Source organism: Oncorhynchus mykiss, chromosome 18 (assembly GCF_013265735.2).
Source record: "Oncorhynchus mykiss isolate Arlee chromosome 18, USDA_OmykA_1.1, whole genome shotgun sequence".
Taxonomy (NCBI): Eukaryota; Metazoa; Chordata; class Actinopteri; order Salmoniformes; family Salmonidae; genus Oncorhynchus; species Oncorhynchus mykiss.
This window is the reverse complement of record NC_048582.1, coordinates 41,285,359-41,307,786: the sequence shown is the minus strand read 5'-3', so window position 1 is coordinate 41,307,786 and position 22,428 is coordinate 41,285,359. Positions and strand designations below refer to the sequence as shown.

General features: G+C 45.4%; 1 protein-coding gene across 4 annotated transcripts in view; it reads left to right on the top strand.

The window, feature by feature from the left end:
- Positions 1-22,428, top strand: part of LOC110496267 (semaphorin-6D) — a 101,856-nt gene that overhangs the window by 19,754 nt on the left and 59,674 nt on the right. For all 4 annotated transcript variants that reach the window (XM_036952840.1, XM_036952839.1, XM_036952841.1 and 1 more), the window contains exon 2: positions 3,156-3,326. The gene's annotated coding sequence lies outside the window, so the exon portion shown is untranslated. The remainder of the gene's footprint in view (positions 1-3,155; positions 3,327-22,428) is intronic.

Below are 22,428 nucleotides of genomic sequence, written 5' to 3'. Positions count from 1 at the left end.
GCAATCGTTTTTTTTGGCAAACATCTGACTAGTCCTAGTGTTATGAGTAGGCAATTCGGTCACGACCCAGATATGAAATGCTCTTAAACGCCGGACCCGCTTGGCTGACCTCCTGCCCAGTCAGCCTACAGCAAAACATGCTTTGATCGTATAGCGAGGGAGGAGGGGTCGGGTTTCGAGAATCATATTTTCTTGTTTTCTGTGCTGATCTGAGCCACAATGGACACACTTAGGACCCAGAACAAGTGCCAGATTCAGTTAAACTAGAAACGTCCTGCCCCAGGCTAATTCCCAATGACAGGTCCTTTGTTGACGGGCAAGCTACTTTTGGAGGGAAACACAAAACCCCCTCCTAACAAAGTAACAAGCCATGACAGAGGAGGAATGTTTTTTTGGGGGAAAAGGATTTAAGTTGACCTAGGAACAGATTAAAGGGGAAAAACAAGGACTTTGTGGAAATAGGATTCTTAAAGTCATGACAATAGCTAATTTCTCCTGCTAAAGGTTTTCTGTGTCTCCCCTTAACCTCAACCCTCCCCCAGTTTTAGAGGTTGAGGTTAGCTCAACTGTTAGCACAGAACACGAGGCCAGGGTTTTGATAAATCTCAGCTAAGCCCAAAGGCTCTGGTTTGTGTCTTGGGGCACAGGTTGCCAAATAAACTATTCAGGGACCACATGTTCAGCTGCCCTCACCCTCCTCAGCACAAATACAGTATTATTTTTTAAATCTCTCTCTGTACTCTACCACTTTGATTCCTCCGGCTGTGGCGTTTTCCAATTTCAGAGGATGCATTTCGGCCCCCACAAAGAACTTTCCAGTAGCTTTCCATTTTAGATCACATACCAACCTGTGGGCTAATAAGGCCTGACGTATAGACTCCCTAAAAGGGCCAGTTATCTGAATCATGGGTCCACCCTGAACACTGATGACACTATCAGTGCCACCCAATGTGTTCAGAATGTCCTTTCCAACATTTCCTCTTTGTACCAAACTCCCCCAGACCATGACATATTGGCTGGCTTCAACTCTTAACAGCCGTGCGTTGGGGCCAACCGCCTGATATCCGAGTCTGGCTGGGGTGCCCTGCTTGGGGAATAATTTCCTCTTGCGCTCAGTAAGTGTGTTCAAGGGAGCGAGGGGGGGGGGAAATCATCCCGAGCAGCTGTGCTGAAAGCCTGTGCTAAACACAATCAGGAAGTCGATGGGAAAGGCAGCGTGTTTCTGTCAGGGAGAGGGCAAACGCCACGGCACATTGAAAGGCCTCTGGAACTTCAAACGAGGACGCTCCTGCCCCCCTCTGAATCCAGATGGCAGTTAGCTGCGTTAGACTTGGCCCGGGCCGCACATGGAAAGAGGCCTCTGTTTCTGTATATATTATGTTAACTAGTGGCGGTTTAGCGAGGAAAAAGAGGCCCATGCTGTATAAAACAGATCTGGTTCACTTAGGAAAGACAACTAGTTGGTTGGATTCCAGCACAAACGCAACCGATCCAAAAGATACAGACCTGCTAATTGCCCCAATTTCCCCTCGTTCTCTTCAGAACATGGAGACATGTTCTGCATTTTTGGGCTGATATGTACATTACATGACCAAAAGTATGTGGACGCCTGCTCTTCAAACATCTCATTCCAAAATCATGGGCATTATTATGGAGTTGGGTCCCCCCTTTGCTGCTATAACAGCCCCCACTCTTCTGGGAAGCCTTTCCACTAGATGTTGGAACTTGCTTCCATTCAGCCACAAGAGCATTAGTGAGGTTGGGCACTGATGTTGGGCGATTAGTCCTGGCTAACAGTCGGCATTCCAATTCATCCCAAAGGTGTCCGATGGGGTTCAGGTCAGGGCTCTGTGCACGCCAGTCAAGTTCTTCCAAACCAATCTTGACAAACCATTTCTGTATGGACCTCGCTTTGTGCATGGGGGCATTGTCATGCTGAAACAGGAAAGGGCCTTCCCCAAACTGTTGCCACAAAGTTTGAAGCACAGAATCATCTAGAATGTCATTGTATGCTGTAACATTAAGATGTCCCTTCACTGGAACTAGGGGGCCTAGTCCAAACCATGAAAAACAGCCCCAGACCATTTTTCCTCCTCCACCAAACTTTACAGTGGGCACTATGCATTAGGGCAGGTAGCATTCTCTTGGCATCCGCCAAACCCAAATTTGTCAGTTGGACTGCCAGATGGTAAAGCGTGATTCATCACTCCAGAGAATGCGTTTCCACTGCTCCGTAGTCCAATTTCAGCGAGATTTACAACACTTCACCATGCGCAAGGGGCAGTGTTGTAGTGTGGGGCTGCTCGGCCATGGAAACCCATTTCATTAAGCTCCCAACGAATAGTTATTGTGCTGACGTTGCTTCCAGGGGCAGTTTGGAACTTTGTAGTGAGTGTTGCAACTGAGAACAGACTATTTTTACACGCTGCGTGCTTCAGCACTCACTCGGCGGTCCCGTTCTGCGAGCTTATGTTGCCTACCACTTTGAGGCCGAACTGTAGTTGCTCCTAGACATTTCAGCTTCACAATAACAGCACTTACTGTTGACCGGGCAGCTCTAGCAGGGCAGAAATTTGACAAACGGACTTGTTGGAAAGGTGGCATCCTATGACTGTGCCGCATTGAAAGTCACTGAGCTCTTCAGTAAGGTCATTCTACTGCCAATGTTTGTCTATGGAGATTGCATGGCGGTGTGCTCAATTTTAGCAATGGGTGTGTCTGAAATTTGACGGGGTGTCCACATACATTTGTGTATATATAGTGTAGCTGTGCTCCTGGGGAAGCTACTCTCAATATAGGAACTCCTTCGCCTACATCTTTGCAACTGACCTACGCAATCAATGAAGTGCTGAACTGATGGAAATAAAACAAGACAGGGACTCCATTCAGTGGCAGAATTTCCCACCTCTGAGCTGTGTTTATTTGGGCTGTGGTTCCTGAAGGAGTCAGGCTTTTTAGTAGGACGATGGTAAAGCTGACCGCTACTGTTCTCTGATATAAACAACCTCGGAGGAATCTGACTCCTCTCGAACAGGGCTACTGAAAAACTCTTAATGAGTTTGGATAAGGATTAATGTGGATGTGTCGCCTCTTGGCATGCTCAAGCCCTCTCTCTAATTTGCTCGCTCTCTTTTCTTTACTTTTGTTCCCCACAGGTACTCAGCCAGTTGGAAGGAAGAATTCAGCCCACACCACCTCCATCTCGGAACCATTCAGAATCTTGTTCTGATTTGGATTTCTACTCAATCTCCTGGTTTGGATGTTCACTCTGTACCGGTTTGGCTCATCGAATCCCACCGCCTTTGTTGGATGATTCAGAAGCTGAGGTAAGAGTGATTCTTTGTCCTCCTCTTTATGTGTTACTAACAGATCATTTTAAAGTTATGGAGAATGACAGAGAGAACGCTAATGTGATGGAAATCTGAGGAGATGCCTAAAGAATAGGCCTACAAATGGAGACTTGCGGCTTAGTGGACCAGAGGCCTCTGGGTTTCTTTGTACAAATGTGTCCTGTGACAGCCAGATTAATGAGTCCCAGTGCGAAGCTGGCCAATTTGTTTGATGCGGCCACCCAATAACGTGTGTTTTGATAAAAATGCTTGTCTCAACAAGCCTCTCTTTCTCCTGTTATTGGGTTGAAGATGTGCTGCGTCTCCGAGGTTGCCTCAGGGCGCCACAAGGATCCCATGGGAAAGGCTCTGACCTGTTTGAGTGACCGCATGGAACACATCCAGCAACATTTGTTGGTTGAGCAGGGCCGCTTATCTAGGGCATCACATTTCAGATCACATTTTTCTGCACGTTAGCCGTTTAGGCTGTGGGGGATTTCGACTGATGTGAACCGTATTAGCCAGGTGAAGTACCTCTCAGGTGCGGTGTGTGGTCACATCAAGTCAAGCAACAATTCCCATATTGCAACCGTAAACTGTTCTAAATCTGTTACGGGTCGTTCCATTTCAATCATCTTTTGACCGAACCCATTTTAGATTTAAAAAAAACTTTCCAAAGGTATTTGCCCATGTTAGAAGGGTCAGAAAGGGAATTTTTGGACCTGAATGCCAAAACATTTATGCGAGAGAGTTGCTCAGAGTTGACTTATTTAGCATACCCCACCCTACCATGAGACCATGTCTTCATCACTGGAAAAGATGCATCGTTGAGTTTGAGATCGTTTAACAGGGTTGTCAAACTTTGTAATCATTTCTTGAAAAAAAGTTATATTTTTTTATCCTTTTAACGTCAATTATCTAAACGCATAAACTAAAAAAAAAAAAAACGTTTTTGCATATGTTGCATATTTTTGTATATTTGACATAATCTGAGGTGTTGTACATTGGTTGAGACATTTCAATCAGAAATATAATTCATAGAATGAACATATCCCTTCAGACCACTGCGATTTAGCTGGTACATTCAAAGACAGTTTAATTTAATTGAAATTTTCACTTCTAGTTACTTCCACAAAATGGCTGCTGGTCCACCCACCATCGAATGTCTATTCTATTATCTATATTTCTATGATTTCAATAGGTTTCCTATTTTAAGTTTGACAGTATCATTTAATACAACTGATTATTCCCGTTCGTCAACAATCTCTGATGTGTGGACCTCCAACCATCTTTGTGCTACCATTTGAAAGCGAGTACATTTATCAGCCAAAACATGACACCCATCCTGTATTCAATAGCATGCTCTGTCTCAACCGATGGCGGGCACAACACAAACATCTCAGTTTATGGCAAATAATGGCAAAAAGCTACAACATATGCAAAAATGAAAAATTATCAGAGTTGACATGTTTTTAAATAATTTACATTAAAGGTTAAACAATTACATTTTTATTACAAAACTTTTTTTTTTAAATAAATTATTAAATACAGTACTTTTGACAATCCTGTCTGGGGGCTTTTAAATGATGTCCAACTCAACCGTTTCTCTTTTCCTGTGAGGGAGACATGGATGTCTCATGGTAGACTGGGGTGTGCAAAATGGCTCAACTTTGAGCACCTCTATCTCCTAAATGTTTTGACATTCAGGTCCAAAAAGTGACTTTGACTACTTCTAACATGGACAAATGATGAATAGAACATTTCATTCAAATCAAAAAAGTGACTGAAATCAAATAGAACTGCAATCCTTTTTTGGCGGAATTCGGGTTATTCTGAATGTACAAATTGTAGAATGTAGGCCTAATTGCTGTACACTTGATGATAATTGTGAAATAGCATAAGAACCAAAGTCACAGGGATCCTTTTGAACGGATTCCTTTGAATCTAACATGCCTAACTAGATGTCTTTTAGACCCATTACTTGTGGCATTTTATAGATGTTCTCTTATCCAGCAGCTCCTCAGGTAATGCTCCATTTCCTCATTTCCTCTCACAGATGAAAGGGCTGAAGCATTGTGGCTTTATGCTGTGGAGCTATTACCATCTGGAGCAATTACTGTCAATCGTTGCTGCCTATTTTACAGTTATTAGCACAAAATGTTCCTTTCTCCCTGTGTATCACTTTCCAAATGGGATTTGGATGGACTGCTCATTTCAAGATGTCCGAGGATTTCTTCAGTGAATTTCAGATTTACCTCAGATACTCCACATCATTTGAACCAAAACTCGGGACAAAACAAAATTGTCTGATGTTCTACTGTACCTCCATTCACAAACTTTTGATATTTTACATTTTAGGTATAAGTATTAATGAAATTGAATACCTGAAAGGGCACTTAATGTATTCAATATCTATAGGTCATTATAGTGCTAGCTTTTGCGCAGCAGTTGCATTTTTATAGGGACAGACATAATCAAGAACATGCCTTTATCACAGCTTAGAGACTGACAGGGGAAGGTGGGGATTGGGGGTACCAATGACTGTATATATGAATGGACAAAGCCATCGATCACGTGAAACCATTCATTCCTACGTGAAACCTCAACAGCGCATTGCAGCCAAATTTAAGTCGCTTAAGATGGTGTCTCATGGAGACATAACATGCAGAGTTTGTGCAATTTTTAAATAATTGATTCAAGGACATAAATCTGGTTTGTTAGACGCAATTATTGGTACCATGATTGTCTTCAAAATGTGTATTTGTTTACATGTAGATCGACAAGGATCGATTCACTATAATAGGGGATCCTGTTTTCTGCTAACAATGCCTGCAGTACCGCGGCAGGCCTTGAACCTCCGTGGCTTCAATGAGAGGGGGCCATCGTTCTCCCCGAGGGATGGGCAGTTAGTTCAAATGCTTTGACCTCCTGTCGCTCATCTCCTCCCTTTCTGTTCGGCACATTGCTCCCGTAATGTACAAGCAGGGAGTGGGGGTTAAGGGGGTGGATGCGCTTTGTTGACATTTTCAGACTAGTCATAGCCATCAAAATCATGGGCGGTGACACGTTAGTCCCACCCACTCTGCCCTAATCTGATTTAGCAGGGTCTAGGGAAGATGGAGTGAGTGGGGGGAAGGGAGGATGAGAGGGAGAGGCATGCACTGCATAGTTGGGGTGACTTGATGCTCACAAGGAAATGGAGAAACACTTCTAAGCCTTTTGAACTTTATTCAGGGGAAGATGGGTCTAATACTCCTTCTCCCTTAGACATCCATTTTGACCATTACTCAGTGGAGATGGAAGAAACCATTAACCTTATGGTTGTTGCTTGTGTTTCTTCAAATGTCAGTCCACAACTCTTTTCTTTCGTCTTTGTGTGCATTGCGTGCATCCTTCTGTGTACAGGGGTTTGTAGACTTTTGAAATATATCCTTTTGAGTGACAAGTTGGTAAGTTGTGGCTGACTCAGAAAGGAGTGTTTGGTGAAAATGCAACAAAAAATAATTATTTATTGTTTCTCTAACAAATGACTTGTTTAGATGGGTTGGAAGTGTAATTGAGGTAAAGGGTCAAGTCTGGGAGAGCCTGGCGTCCATGGCAACAAGACTTTTACCATGTCATGTGACCTCACCTGTGAGAAGGGGCTTTGGAGAATTGGGGGATTCTCAGTCTGAGGAGTCAGAGAGGACATTACACTTATTAAAAGCTTGCGTGGGTTTAACTGCAAGTAGTCAAGTTGTTTCTGGTGTGCCGCCTCATACTTCCTTATCAATTTACCATTCCTATTTGGTTAAAGTATATGTCTTACCAGAGGAAGCAATCAACCACCCATAGTCTCCATGTTTTTGCTCAGAACTTTTTAAAGCACATGGTGGGTTAAGATCTAAAAGTCTTTAAATGGTGGTATGGTAGAAGAAGGGGTTAAGCTGACAGTTCTGGCTCCCTGGGCAGGGCTGTACTTGGTAAAGGGGGAGATAGAAGCTTGAGCTGCTCAGTCCAGTTGTCAGGGAGGGTCTACATCCGTCTGTGGATTAAACCAGATCAGAACCCCCCCCCCCCCCCCCCCTGTAAAGTGCTATAAGCCCCCCCCTCCTTGAGCCCAGAAGGGCAGATGAACTGCCATGTGAAGGTATTTCCCCTCAGTTAAATTGTCACTGCAGAGTTGTGGTGGCACAGATCAATGGGGTGGAGGGTATACTTGTCCTGATTTAGCCCTTAGAGACTGCCATGTTTGGTGGAAAGCGGGCTAGAGAGGGATACACGTTTTCTGAGGTATGTATGAAGGTCAAAGGTATGTTACCAGAGCATTGACCAGTTTTACTGTGTTCCAGAATGTTATCTTCGGCTATACCTTACACTATAGAACACCTTATTACTTTAATTTGCCCAAAAAAAGAAAGCAAACATGTCTTTGATCCCCCTACAAACCATTTTTAAGAAGCGTACTCCATTCCTCCAAGCTAGAACCCTTGATATGAAGCGTCAACAATTTTTAAATCTATTAGCAAAAACCCCAAATAACAATTTCCTCAAAGGCTCAGAGCGATGGAACCCCACTTGCAGCGCATGTAATATGATGACTCAGCTGAGAAATTAATCTCCACACCCTATATATCTACTAAATGACTCCAAATATAGCACTATTTTCTGGCTTTTACACCCTCAAGTAAGCCTCCCATTTAATCCTGTGTCACGTACCTTTTGCGTCCTTTAGCGATTCGATTCTAGTTCTTAATGTGCCATGGCATAGTGTAGTCTATGGCTCTTAGCTTCCTCTAGTACATATCACAGTGCTGTGCCAGATACTGTATCAAGCACCACAGAGTACCAGCTAGCATTTTCCCTCCAGTCTGAACATAGCCTAGACCTTCTTGATCCTGTGAACTTTAAACGTTTGGGGGTTTTTACTTTGGAGTTTTGGGACGACATTTTAACAGTGGAGGAAAAAGCACCGCAGATATCAAACTACACATGTTGCAATCTTTTTTTTTTTACTCCCAAAAACCGAAACTCCATTATTCAACCTGTAAGCTTTTACTATATTTTTGGGATTATGATGTGATCTTGAACCAATCTCCGTCTCATCGGACTCCTCAGACGTCATCTCATCAGACATCATCTCGTGTTTTCCTGGTTAGGGGAAATACCTTCACATGGCAACAATGCACCATGACCTCTAACCTATAGTCCTTGACATCTCACCATCCTTATTCTTGGAAGCTTTTCCCAGACAATTTGACATTTAGTTCCGGTAGTGTTCTCCTCCAATCAAGTAGAGCATGACTAAGACGAGACGAAGCACTGATTTGACGTCACCAGCGTAACTTATAGCGTAACCCTTGTTTTGTGACCCATAGGAGCTACAATATCCTCTGGGAATCTCTGCGCTGACACCTGGTGCTCTGCCATATCTGCCAAGATGTGCCAAGAGTCTCATGATTTAAGACATGCCAGAAGTGCCCTGGCTAAGCCTATGCAATATTCACACTCCACAGTTAACATGATTGGATTAGCATGTTTGGATCATGGCACAAAATGGCTGATGTCCAAACCTTGGTTCGTGCATATACAGTTCTCTCTCTTGACCTTGCCCAACGCCCAAACAAGAAATATCATAGGTCTGCCGAATGGCTGATTTTTGATAAAGCATCTCAATTTAGCATATGCAAATTACACAACATCAAGCGGTTGACTAAGACAAATTTGACTTCCAAGATTTCCAAGAAAAGCGGGTTCATGGATAGCCCTGCTCTCTTACCTGATCTCAGCCCTATTGGCCTGCTCCCCCTATAGCTTTTAGATCAGTTCTTTTAATTGAATACAGCTATTCTGTTTCCTGAGCACAAGCGATTGCTTGTTCATTAAAGAAATCCTGATTAGAATGAAAGAGTGATTACGGTGGGGTGGCCATTACTCCCCATGTGAAAGCTCCCTCCTGCTCATTTGTCTAATGGAAGACTGCTTAGAGCTCCCCCAAAAGCCATTAATTAGCTTAAGTGGACCCTCAGGGTTCCGGCCACTCTTACTCACCCCCCCTTCCTCCAGGAATGTGAGTGACCACATTGCTCGTTGTCTAGTTGTTCTCCTTTGGCTATAATGTTGTCAATGTTAATAATAGGTACAGTAGGGAGGCATAGTCATTTCAGTTGTGTTTTGTCTCCTTAGACTGTAGGTGCCCACAGGCATGTGTAGAGAGGAGAGAGAGACAAATTCATGAGGGATTTTACTTAATTGTATTGTCTTTAACACGAAACAATTGACATTTACAATGACCGAGCTTATTAAAAGCAGTTTCAGGGGAGTTTCTCTCAGTATGTCCCATATGATAGGGCACGATGGCACCAAAACAAATGTGAGATACTGTGCCATCTCTCGTTGGTTAATTCATATCTAAACATCCCTTATCTGTCTGTGTCCTGAGGGCCAACACTTCTGGGGTTCATTCCTCAGTGTCTCCGCGCACAAAGCTTCGACAGATGCAGGTTGAATGCAATTAGTGAAATAATTAACATACAAATAATGATAGCAAGCTTTCCTGGGGATATTCCTCAAGCTAATTGACATTCAAGGCAGAAATGAGGGTCTCCTACCTTCCCTTTCTTCTTCTCCATGCGTACACAATCCACTTGGCTACCATTTGTGAGGTCATATATAATATTCCCATGTCTCAAGGACAATGGAAGTGTATTGCCTCTGTGTGTGTTTCGTTTAACAACGGATTCCTGCACACATACAGGCGTGTGTAGGTCGGACGCGCGCGGACACGGGCCAAATCCCTTCGCAGTAGGGACCTGTTGGCTCTGCTGCAGTCGCAGTCTGACTGTGCAGTTTTAGCCGCCCAGTTCGCAGTGTTGAACCACCCGAGTTTCTAAACATCGTGAGACTCCTGGGAATGCTTGCGAAACGGACCAAACCGACCAGGCAGGGGGTTTGAGAAGTCAATGAGAGAAGTGAAAAATGTTTCCTTTTTAGTTGTTCATTTAATCTTGAAATCTACAGTCACAACCTAGATTGGAGACGACGTCTTTAAATAGTCGAGCATGTTATTACGACCAACCTCGTGAAAGTGACAAACCGACACGTTGACATTTTCATTAAAAAAAAACTTTGCCTTTTGATTTTACGGCCTGCACGTGAGCTTAGCTAGCCAACGACATCGCCTGCACGTGAGCTTAGCTAGCCAACGACATCGCCTGCACGTGAGCTTAGCTAGCCAACGACATTGTCTGCACGTGAGCTTAGCTAGCCAACGACATCGCCTGCACGTGAGCTTAGCTAGCCAACGACATCGCCTGCACGTGAGCTTAGCTAGCCAACGACATCGCCTGCACGTGAGCTTAGCTAGCCAACGACATCGCCTGCCCGTGAGCTTAGCTAGCCAACGACATCGCCTGCACGTGAGCTTAGCTAGCCAACGACATCGCCTGCACGTGAGCTTAGCTAGCCAACGACATCGCCTGCACGTGAGCTTAGCTAGCCAACGACATCGCCTGCACGTGTGCTTTTGCAGCGGCTAATGGGGATCCTAATAATAAATACCAAAAGTATGATCAGGGATTTCTATTGGAGAGGCAGTTTCTGCCCATCTTCATACTGTATTGTCTTTGGTTAAACTGTGGAACATTGTTACTAAACACCCACACTCACCTATTCTACAGCATCAGGGAACCTGTGCTGTTCACTCGCTATGCGTGTGGCTGGGACACATAAATCTTCATCTTCCTTCACAGTAGGGCCACCTTCGCTCCCTCTGTGTGTGTCTCTGTGTGTGTCTCTGTGTGTGTGTACGTCTCTGTGTGTGTGTGTGTGTGTGTGTGTGTGTTTGTCTGTGTGATTGTCTCCTTTGCGAGTGGAGCTGAAAGGACAGAGGGAAGGTAGAGAGGAAGGGGGTGGCGTTTTGGACAGGCACTGTGTTGGTGATTTACTGGGTTGAGCAGAACACAGCAAGAGCCCGTTTGTCCTTGTCACCTCCAAAGATCGTCCCTGTACCCCCACTCCCCTCCCACCTCCCCGTTTCACCTGTTCACTTCCTCTTTTCAGAGAGTAGCTCTTCCCTGCTCTTTCATTCTTCTCCATTTCTTCATCCCCCTTCTCTCATCGAAGAGGCCTCTTTAGCTCTCCTTTCTTTCCTCCTTTCCCTCCTGATGTCTGTTTATCATCCAAGTTGGTTCTGCTGACAATAATGCCTCTTCCTTGGCCTTTTTCGCTCCTCTTCATCTTTGGGTTCATTCTTAACTCGCTCTCTCTCTCTGGTCGTTCTCCTCTCTCTCTCTCTGGTCGTTCTTCTCTCTCTGGTCGTTCTCCTCTCTCCCTCTCTCTCTGGTCGTTCTCCCTCTCTCTCTCTCTCTCTCTCTCTCTCTCTCTCTCTCTCTCTGGTCGTTCTCCCTCTCTCTCTCTCTCCCTCTCTCTCTCTGGTCGTTCTCCCTCTCTCTCTCTCTCTGGTCGTTCTCCCTCTCTCTCTCTCTCTGGTCGTTCTCCCTCTCTCTCTCTCTCTGGTCGTTCTCCCTCTCTCTCTCTCTCTGGTCGTTCTCCCTCTCTCTCTCTCTGGTCGTTCTCCCTCTCTCTCTCTCTGGTCGTTCTCCCTCTCTCTCTCTCTCTGGTCGTTCTCCCTCTCTCTCTCTCTCTGGTCGTTCTCCCTCTCTCTCTCTCTCTGGTCGTTCTCCCTCTCTCTCTCTCTCTCTGGTCGTTCTCCCTCTCTCTCTCTCTCTCTGGTCGTTCTCCCTCTCTCTCTCTCTCTCTCTCTCTGGTCGTTCTCCCTCTCTCTCTCTCTCTCTCTCTGGTCGTTCTCCCTCTCTCTCTCTCTCTCTCTCTGGTCGTTCTCTCTCTCTCTCTCTCTCTCTCTCTGGTCGTTCTCTCTCTCTCTCTCTCTGGTCGTTCTCCCTCTCTCTCTCTCTCTCTCTCTGGTCGTTCTCCCTCTCTCTCTCTCTCTCTGGTCGTTCTCTCTCTCTCTCTGGTCGTTCTCTCTCTCTCTCTGGTCGTTCTCCCTCTCTCTCTCGTCGTTCTCCCTCTCTCTCTCTCTCTGGTCATTCTCCTCTCTCTCTCTCTCTGGTCGTTCTCTCTCTCTCTCTCTCTCTCTCTTTCTGGTCGTTCTCCCTCTCTCTCTCTCTTTCTGGTCGTTCTCCCTCTCTCTCTCTCTTTCTGGTCGTTCTCCCTCTCTGGTCGTTCTCCTCTCTCGCTCTCTCGCTCTCTCGCTCTCTCTCTCGCTCTACCTTTCCCTCCCTTTCCCAGTCCCATCTGACAGCCCATCATGACAGGTGTGATGGTTGCGGTCTTGTTTTCTACATCTTTTCTTCTCATTGTGCTTTTGTTAATTCTGTCTTATCAGCCTACGGTTAGGACGACATCTTGTCTAAACCAAGTCACCAATCCCTCACACAAACTGACATGTGAATGTACGTACACATTCACTGTATGTATGGAATGGATAGTAGCTTCCCATGCGCTTCCATTGCAGTCCCACGCATCACATCAGACATCTCAACAAGGATGTCAGAGAGAACCAGCGTGGTACACGGTCTGTAATATGATCTTGATAAGTCGATACAGCGCAGGAATCCCGAGGTAGGCGTCACTGTGGTTGCATAGCTGGATTCCAGACACTGTGCTTGTCTCCTCTATGGTAGAGATTAGAGAATAAAAAAAACTAGGACGCGTCTTCAAAAAGCATCTCCGAGTGTTGATCTAGGATCAGCTCCCTCCTGTCAATATCTCACTCATCATTAGGATCTAAAAGGCATGACTGATCCCTCCTGCTCTGAGGACTGTTGTAAGGCTGGCTGGTATTGACAAAAATCCGTACTTTACAGTAAAGTGACTATGATGTGTTAGAGCATTATACGACAACATCAATGCCCATGAAATATGTTATCAATACATAAATGTGCCTCGGACAATCTCCAGGTGCCACACCTTCTAATTTAGAAGCCATTGAACTTGTGGCTTTAGTTCACATGTCACCCCTGCAGAAATGTGCCAGTATCGTGCTGAAAACTGATGATATGCATATTGTGTCAGGCCTTTCAAATCACCCAGCCATAGAACATACTGTCGTCTTTGGAAATCAAAATAATACCTGGCTGTCACACTGATCATATCACCACCGATGTGGATTGATTCTATTGTGTCATGTCTACTAACTCTCTGAAAGTCTACCGTCTTTCCTTTCTGACCCATGTCTGTGGTGTAATGCCGAGGTGGGCGGTTGGTGATTGGTGGTGGGAGGAAGGTTCGGATGTGTGATAGCATTACACACACGGTAGGTGGCAGCTGAGAAAACAGGTGCTGCCCACAGATTCATCGTTGTTGGTCACGGTTCATTCATTTATCCATATCCTGATAAATGGACTGAATTATAACGATACGTTTAATGATATTAATGTGCACCGTAGTATTTAATTTAAAAATATATATATATATATTACCCTCAACTCCTACTACTTTGAATGTTGTAGCTATCCGTTGCCCCATTTAACAATTACCCATGTTGGCAAACTTCACACTTCTCTTGTAGGAACCTTTTTAGGGGATTTTATCGTACTGAATGATATCAGCAAAATGTCCACGGTAAGTGGTCGGTTTGGTCGTTGTCGACCATTTTCGGTTTATAGAACCAGCTCTACCAGGAAGTGCGGTTTGTTTGTTTTATGGAATGGTGGGAACAAGAGGACTTTGCTCTTGCCTACTGTCTGTAGGACTGCAGAGCACTGAGGACAGGTGAAAGTGTGTGGTGTGCTTGGGAAGGATATGAGTGTGGTTACAGTGTCTGGTGTGGTTACGCTCGCATGAATACACACACACACACACACACACACACAGTGCCCAACAAAACTAGGCTATAGCCCAGTCGCCTCAGGGGAAGAAATAAATAATAACGTTTTAATTGCTGGACTGTTCTGGGAATGAGTCTGAGAACCAACCATAACAACCCCTAGCCGTTGGGTCAGATACTTCCTCCCTCCCTGGTCCCTCCTCCAACGGTCTCTGCGTGTGAAACCGAGACGAAACTAACCAAATATGGCTGTCCATCCCAGCCTGGTCTCTGCAGCTGTGACAAAAAAATAAAAATCCAAAGTCTCCCGCTACGATGCGACAACGCAGAGGCGCATTTAGCCTTCCCTCACAGGGGCTGTTTCATAAACTTTTAAAAAGCACTTAAGAAACAAAGCTTCAAAAATAAAAACTCTGAGAGTGCTATGCTGGCAGAAATGGCTGTGCTTTGAGCACGAGAGAGAGCCATCAAAAGCTTTCTGCTGAGGCTCCCTACCAAGCACCCTAAACGTATCCTTCAGCAGAATTAGTACCCTCTATTCTTCTTTATAGGGGATCATTGTGAAGAGTGTCGATAATTTTCTGGGGAGGGGCAGGCTCCCAGGGACAGCCTTGGAAACCGGTGAGGGGGATAGGGAGTGGGAACCACCCCCAATTAATCTGCCCTCCAGCCGCTAGGCGAGATAATGGCCATCCAGATACCCAGCAACCCCCTCTCTAGTGTTCCTGAGGACCAGGGTAAAGAACAAACAAAACACAGATAGTCAACATCAAACATACTGCTCGGCTGCTCGTCTGTTTGTAGGGTTTTTCTCCTGTTTCGTCGACCAGCCTTTTATCAGCTTTCACAGTGGGTGTTAGCTGCACATTCCTCAGTAAAAACATTAAAAAGGACACTTTCTGGATCGGTTATAGTCCTGCCTCTTGTCTGTTGGGTATTTCTGGATGTATTTACCCATTTTGTCTTTGACATTTACAAAAAATGTTCTCCAATCTGTCAGTTCAAGGCCAATAAATGGTAGGGTGGGGCACAAACTGACAGCACCCTCGCCTGTTGTCAATGGACTGGACTCGAGTCAAGACCAAGCCTGCATCCCCTGTGTTTCCGAGTTTTAAGTGGAGCCACTCTCTTGTGGGACAGTGACTTCAAACACAAAACTACATCGCTAAAATGCTAGTTAAGCGCCGTGCGCATTCCTTTCATGTGGCCCGAGTACTGCCAGGCACTGTGACGTTTTTTGTTGTTGTGTATTATTCATATACGTCCCCTCAAGCTGTCTGTCAATTATTAATGCTGGGGGTTAACATAATTTTTTTGTTGTTGGCATGTACCACCAAGCGGGCAGCTTAGGAAGTGTGTGTGTGTGTGTGTGTGTGTGTGCACGTGCACGTGCGCGGGACTCTGTGTGTACATGTAGGCATGCTAGTGAGCCTGTGTATGTTTGGGTGATTGCCGCCTGCCTGCCTGTCAGGAAAAGCTTCTCTCTGGTGTTTAAAAAAACAACAATCTGCACGGCGGTGTCCGGTTCTGTCGTGATGTGTGTTTCTGATCCATTCTTCCCTCTATAATGAAGCTTCTCTATTCAGACCAACATTCATAAATACAGATACAGGATGCTTGTGTAGACGCGCGCACACACACACACCTGCATTCTCTCTCTCTCTGTCACTGTCTCACACACACACACACACACACACACACACACACACACACACCTGCATTCTCTCTCTCTCTGTCACTGTCTCACACACACACACACACCTGCATTCTCTCTCTGTCACTGTCTCACACACACACACACACACACACACTCACTCAAACTCTCTCTCCCTCTGTCTCTCACACAGACCGACACACAAACTTGCACGCGCACAGTGTGAGAATTCAGATTCAGCCCTCATTATGCCTGCATGAATAAGTAAAACTGGATCAGTGGCCGTGGGACGACTGGCTTTGGATCACAGGGGGCCAACTACATAATGGGACTATTTGAATGTGGCGTTGAGAGACCACTTAGAGGACACCCTGTGGACCCACACGCCATCCTGTGACAGTCTGAACTGAGGTTCTGAAGAATGCCCCATGGCTGTGTGTCGGTTAGGGTTGATTTGATGATAAAGGTTTTTGTCATTTGAACTCGTGATTGTATTGATTTGAGTCCCTGGCCTGTGTAATGAGTCTCACTGTTGATTGCAGTCGCCACCCTGTCCATCGATCGCTCCCTTTCTCTTCCTCACTGTTCTCCCCCCACGCTCTCTCCCTTCTCTCGCTCTTTCTTCGTCCGTTCCTCTCTTCTCTCTTTGTCGTCATATGATCTTTCTTTGCCTCTCTGCCTCCCACTCTGCCCTCCATACTCCTTTCTCTGCCCCCCGCCCCGCCCCCCTTCCTAATTGACTTTTAATGACCGTTTTACATCATGTTTTGATATTCAAATTAGCCGTGTCAGCCGGGGTAGAGCGCAGGTCTTTTATTCCAACCCTCTTCTCTCCGTCTCCTTTTTTTTAAAAACAGGGGTTGTTACATGAGCACCTCACTATTAATTGCATGTTTAATGTGTCTGTTTATCTTCAGAGAGGCAGGAGTGCAGAAACAGCCTCGTTGAAACAGGCACGCACATGCAAGCGAGTCGATGGTTTTAATATTTTGGTCTTAACGGCCTCGTGGGAGAGCAACAGCAAGCGGCAACGCGAGTTCAAAGCGAAAATCTCCTGAATTAGCCAACTGCCTGCATTTCAAACTAACTTTTGCTGTCAAACTTTTGTCAGATCAGAAACCAGATAGAGAAAATGCATGTTAAGTGTAAGTATTTATGACAAAAAACAGTATATCGAAATACAGTATAGCCCATGATACACAATAAGAAAGCAAATGCTTGTTTCAACACTAAATGTTAGTTGGTTAACGGATGTATTATTAGACCACTGCTAGCATACTGGTTTAAGTAAGCGTGCTGGTTTAAGTAAGCGTGCTGGTTTAAGTAAGCGTGCTGGTTTAAGTAAGCGTGCTGGTTTTATTAAGCGTGCTGGTATTAGTAAGCGTGCTGGTTTAAGTAAACGTGCTGGTTTAAGTAAACGTGCTGGTTTAAGTAAGCGTGCTGGTTTAAGTAAACGTGCTGGTTTAAGTAAGCGTGCTGGTTTAAACATGCTCGCCACTCAGCTGATCTCCCATTATCAAGACTTCTCTCGTGACTCATTAGAGCCTGGTGTGACTGAAAGACGAGTCTCGCTGAGAGGAGAATTTCAGCTCTTTGATGGCCTGAATAGAGACGCCGCCACCGTATTTGTTTGTTAGCATTGCTAGTTGACTTGGCATAACATGTTATTTATTACATTATATTGCAGTTTAGGCAACTGACTGTACAAAACATTAGGAACACCTACAATACTTTGTCTTGTCCATTCACACACTGAATGGCTCACACACAATCCTTCTTTAACCTGTCTGCTCCCCTTCGTCTACACTGATTTTGAAGTGGGTTTAACAAGTGACATCAATACGGGATCATATCTTTTACTTGGGTTCCCCTGGTCAGTCTGTCATGGAATGAGCAGGCGTTCCTAATGTTTTGTGCACTCAGTGTATATCCAGAGGGAGACTCATTTCGACCATTTGAAAGTGACTTGAGAAGAAGAAAAAAAGCTGTGGGCGAGACTTTTTTGTAGTGTTTGATGATTGAAAGAAGCTGCATGGAGAGAGTGGTCTGAGAGAAACACTGCAGTAGTTTGGAATGACCAGGGGGTACAGTTGGAGCTTGTTGTGGCTGGCTACAGCGTGGGAGGGAGGCTCAGTCGTTGAAAGAGACCAAAGAAAAGACAAAGGAAGGGGGAGAGCAAAAGAAGATGGTTGAAAGAAACTTGAGGGAGGGAATATAGTGCATGATTTATAATTCAGAAGTTTCTGGATCGGAGGAGATCTGGGTGGGAGGTTGTTTAGGGAGGCCAGTGGTAGCGAGGGATGCGAGACAGTGGCTGGAGGGAGGGATGCTAGACTGTGGCTGGAGGGAGGGATGCTACTGTGGCTGGAGGGAGGGATGCTAGACTGTGGCTGGAGGGAGGGATGCTAGACTGTGGCTGGAGGGAGGGATGCCAGACTGTGGCTGGAGGGAGGGGATGCCAGACTGTGGCTGGAGGGAGGGGATGCCAGACTGTGGCTGGAGGGAGGGGATGCCAGACTGTGGCTGGAGGGAGGGGATGCCAGACTGTGGCTGGAGGGAGGGGATGCCAGACTGTGGCTGGAGGGAGGGGATGCGAGCCTGTGGCTGGAGGGAGGGGATGCGAGCCTGTGGCTGGAGGGAGGGGATGCGAGCCTGTGGCTGGAGGGAGGGGATGCTGTGCATGATTTATAATTCAGAAGGGAGACTGTGGCTGAGGGAGGGAGGGGATGTGAGACTGTGGCTGGAGGGAGGGGATGCGAGACTGTGGCTGGAGGGAGGGATGCTAGACTGTGGCTGGAGGGAGGGATGCGAGATTGGCTGGAGGGAGGGAGGCGAGAGATTTCTTATAGAAAGTTTTTATCTCCCTTTAACTTCTAGCTTCTGAAGTGTTAGGTTTTTTTCTTATCCCTTGGCTTTGTTGGGTGTGGCATGTCACTAGGCGGAATGGGAGGGATGTTACCCAGTTGCCACGAGCAACCCTGGAGTCGATAGAGTTCTGTGTGGCACTGCCCTTGGGCTTAGATCAGGGAATAGGGGTGAGGGCTAAGTGTATGTAAGGTGAATAAGGGTAATTTAGGAAGCCCCCATAGAGATATAAAATATTTTATTCTGGGGATGCCCCACTTTCTCTCTCTCTCTCTCACATGCACACACAGAGAAGAAAAAGAAATTAAACAAGTATGAAAGTTTAAAGACTGCAGGTGAGAGCCAATTATGAAAATGGTTGTTTTACCCATAGAAATTGTTTTACCCAGTTAGCTAAATGGTTAGTTGGGGACCTAGAGTTAGGGTGACTACATTTAAAATACCCAAATACAGGACAACAGGATGACAATTCCAGCTAAACTTGGAGGACAGTTACCTATAACTACTTGTGCATTGTGCCAACTGTAAAGTTTGGTGGAGGAGGAATAATGGTCTGGGACTATTTTTCATTGTTCGGCGCTAGGCCCCTTAGTTCCAGTGAAGGGAAAATCCGAACGCTACAGCATACAATGACATTCTAGACGATTCTGTGCTTCCAACTTTGTGGCAACAGTTTTGGGGATGAATTGGTACTCCGACTGGGAGCTGGGACTACTCGCCCAACATCCGTGCCCGACCTCACTAATGCTCTTGTGGCTAAATGGAAGCAAGTTCCCGTAGCAATGTTCCAACATCTAGTGGAAAGCCTTCCACAGAAGAGTGGAGGCTGTTTATTGTAGCAAAGGGGGGACCAACTCCATATTAATGCCCATGATTTTGGAATGAGATGTTTGATGAGCAGTCCACATACTTTTGGTCATGTCGTGAATATTGAATTTGCAACTAATAAGCATGGAGAGCCTCACAAGTTTGATGAAATTACCTTCTCTTTCAGTCTAATACTGTTATTTACTTACTTTTGTATATATTTGTCAGAAGCACAGTTTTTGTAAGTAGTTATAGGTAACTATCCTCCAAGTTTAGCTGGAATTTAGCCCGAAAGGTTATGAGAAATGTGATTGGTTGACGATCGGCCTACTGTACGCGCAGAATATCAGATCTCAACAACGATTGGAGATGTGTTCCACATCACCAGCACCACATCCTTCTATTCTACATCTATTCATAAGTGCAACGTGACTGCAAGGTTGGAATGTCTGACTGAAATATGTTTTTATTTTATTTTTTTAAGTTTGTGGTGTTTGAATCGGTGGATAAAATGCGGTACATGATTGTTTGGTTGCGGGACAAAGGGCCAAAATGCTGGACTGTGGTCACCCTACCTAGAGGTAAAGATATGTCTTTAGGTCTCAGACAAAGTGACCCAACGCTGAATGTTTCACAAAATCTCTACAGACATCCTGTTAAACCTACAACTGGCAGGACCTCCCTTTCTCCCTGCAGCTCGTCTTTCCTTCTCTCGTTTTACTCTGGCTCGCGTGGCTAGGTCCCTCCATTGTGGGAACTGCCATGCTTGTCCAGGGGCTGTTCTCATTCCCTATAGGGACGAGTGTGTCCGTGTGTGCGTCTCTTTTGTCACTCGTCTGACACTTCAAGCGTTGGGGCTGGGGCCGCCATTAGGGTTGGACATGTCTCATTAGCATAATGCCTTTTCTGTTGGAGGGTCATTATAGCGGACATTGATCAGTGGTACTCTGTAATGGGAGCCATTTGAGTAGCCTTTTCATTAATTGGGGGTTATTTAAAGAGACAGGGTCAGGAATGGGTTGACTTTGTAGATGTTGCCATAACCACTGATCTAGGATCAGATAATCCTACCCCCAATCTTAACCTAAACTATTAGGACACGAAAACGTATCTGACCCTGTAACTTTTTCCAATGTATTTTACATGTTTAGAAATAGGAAGCTGTCCTGTCTCTAACACTTTACTGATCAAACTCAGAGGTGTTGCTTTGTGTATCTGTAATAAGTGTCAGTTCAGTGTGCACAGGAGATACCATGCATTACACTGCATCCGTTGTGCCCCAATTATTTCCACTAAACGTGGTCTCTGAAGAGCAGCCTAGCCAGTTGTGGTTTACCCCCTGATCAGTGTCGGTGTGTTTTTGAACCAGCGACGTGACCAATGGATGGACAAGAATAAACAGTATGTTTTCATGTGAATGTCTATACAAGTATCAGGGAATTCTTTCTCTTGACTAATTTGGAATATTCTTTTTTTTCTTTTTTCCCCCATGAATCTTGGACTGGACTCTCCTCTGGCCCTGGTGTCTCGGTTCACAGGTATGTTAAAAATCCTCTCTACTTCACTTTCTGTACTATTAGTTTATTTTAGCATCCTGTGGGTCTGGCATGGTGTGTCAAGGTGGCATTTGCATGTACTCCAGGCACACTTGCCAGGGGGCCGCACTCACATAGTCCCCACGAGGGAAGTCTTGCGGAGAAGGAGCAGGTTCTCAATGGAGGGGGTGTGGCTCAGCAGCTTTTGCGGTTGCAGCTACCCACAAACCCTTTAAGCCATTTAAGGAAGAACAAATGCTAATTCACCGACTATCAAGGGCGTCGGAGAAAATGTGAAAGGTTTTTACTTGGTTGTATTTAGAGGGCACTTTTTGATGGCTGTCGAGGGCCGGCTAACTCAAATATTAAATGGCTGTGTTTATAGGGGGGGGGGGGGGGGGGGGGCTATTTATTTGGTGGCTGCCACAAACCTGCTAGCTAAGGCTAATCTGTCAGATGGAGCATCATACTGCAATTATGTCATGACTCACATGTTCTCTTTGAATGTCCTTTTCACTTGTTCAATAGATAGATGACTTGGACCGTTTAATTTATAAACTCTCTTTTGCAAGAGAGACTTGGAAAGCTGCAGGGTCAACAATATATGAATGTTCTGTAACGTTTTGCCCTACTGACCGAGGCCCAGAGAACACGTAATAGGTCTGTTACCTGAAGTACAGTATTGCGAAACCCCCGGCGCTAATGCTAATTGGCATACTAGTTCCCTTCTCTCTGGATAAAGTCTCAGTTCAGTCCAATTTCGCTGACTGTAGTTCAAGTTCAAGAAGTGTTCTAAACTGTTTGTGGTTGTCAAATATGCTGTCTGTGTATCTAGACCCCTGATTGTTTTTTGTCTAAAGCACCTGTGTCAAACTCATTCCACAGAGGGCCGAGTGTCTGCGGGTTTTTGCTCTTCCCTTGTACTTGAGTGATTTAATTAATGTCGCTGATTAGTAAGGAACTCCCCTGACCTGGTTTTCTTAATTGAAAGGAAAACCTCAAAACCAGCAGACACTAGGCCCACCATGGAATGAGTTTGACAGCCCTGGTCTAAGGCAATTAGAAAATGAAATAAAGCAATTAATAACACAAGGGACTAACAGAACTATTCTACAACTAAGCTCATTGCTTGGAATTGTCTTTGCACTCCTCTGTGTGTGTGTGTGTGTGTGTGTGTGTGTGGTCAATTTGAAACAGAAACCTGGTGACAGGTTGGGTAAACGGCAGCCGTGTGAGCCCTGAGAGTCTGGCTACTTATTCCTCCCGGATCTCAGAATTCCTGCCTAATCCCACATTGGGGAGATGGAGAGCAGATTAAGCGACGGGAAATATCCTTCCAAAAGGCCTATTCCCGCTGCTTTTCCGAGCCCTCGCAATCAGATTTCCGGGGATTTGGACGGTGTCTCCAACCTCATTTCCACCCTCTTGGCTCGTTCGTCTTCAGGGAGCGACGGGAGGGATGCTCCACAC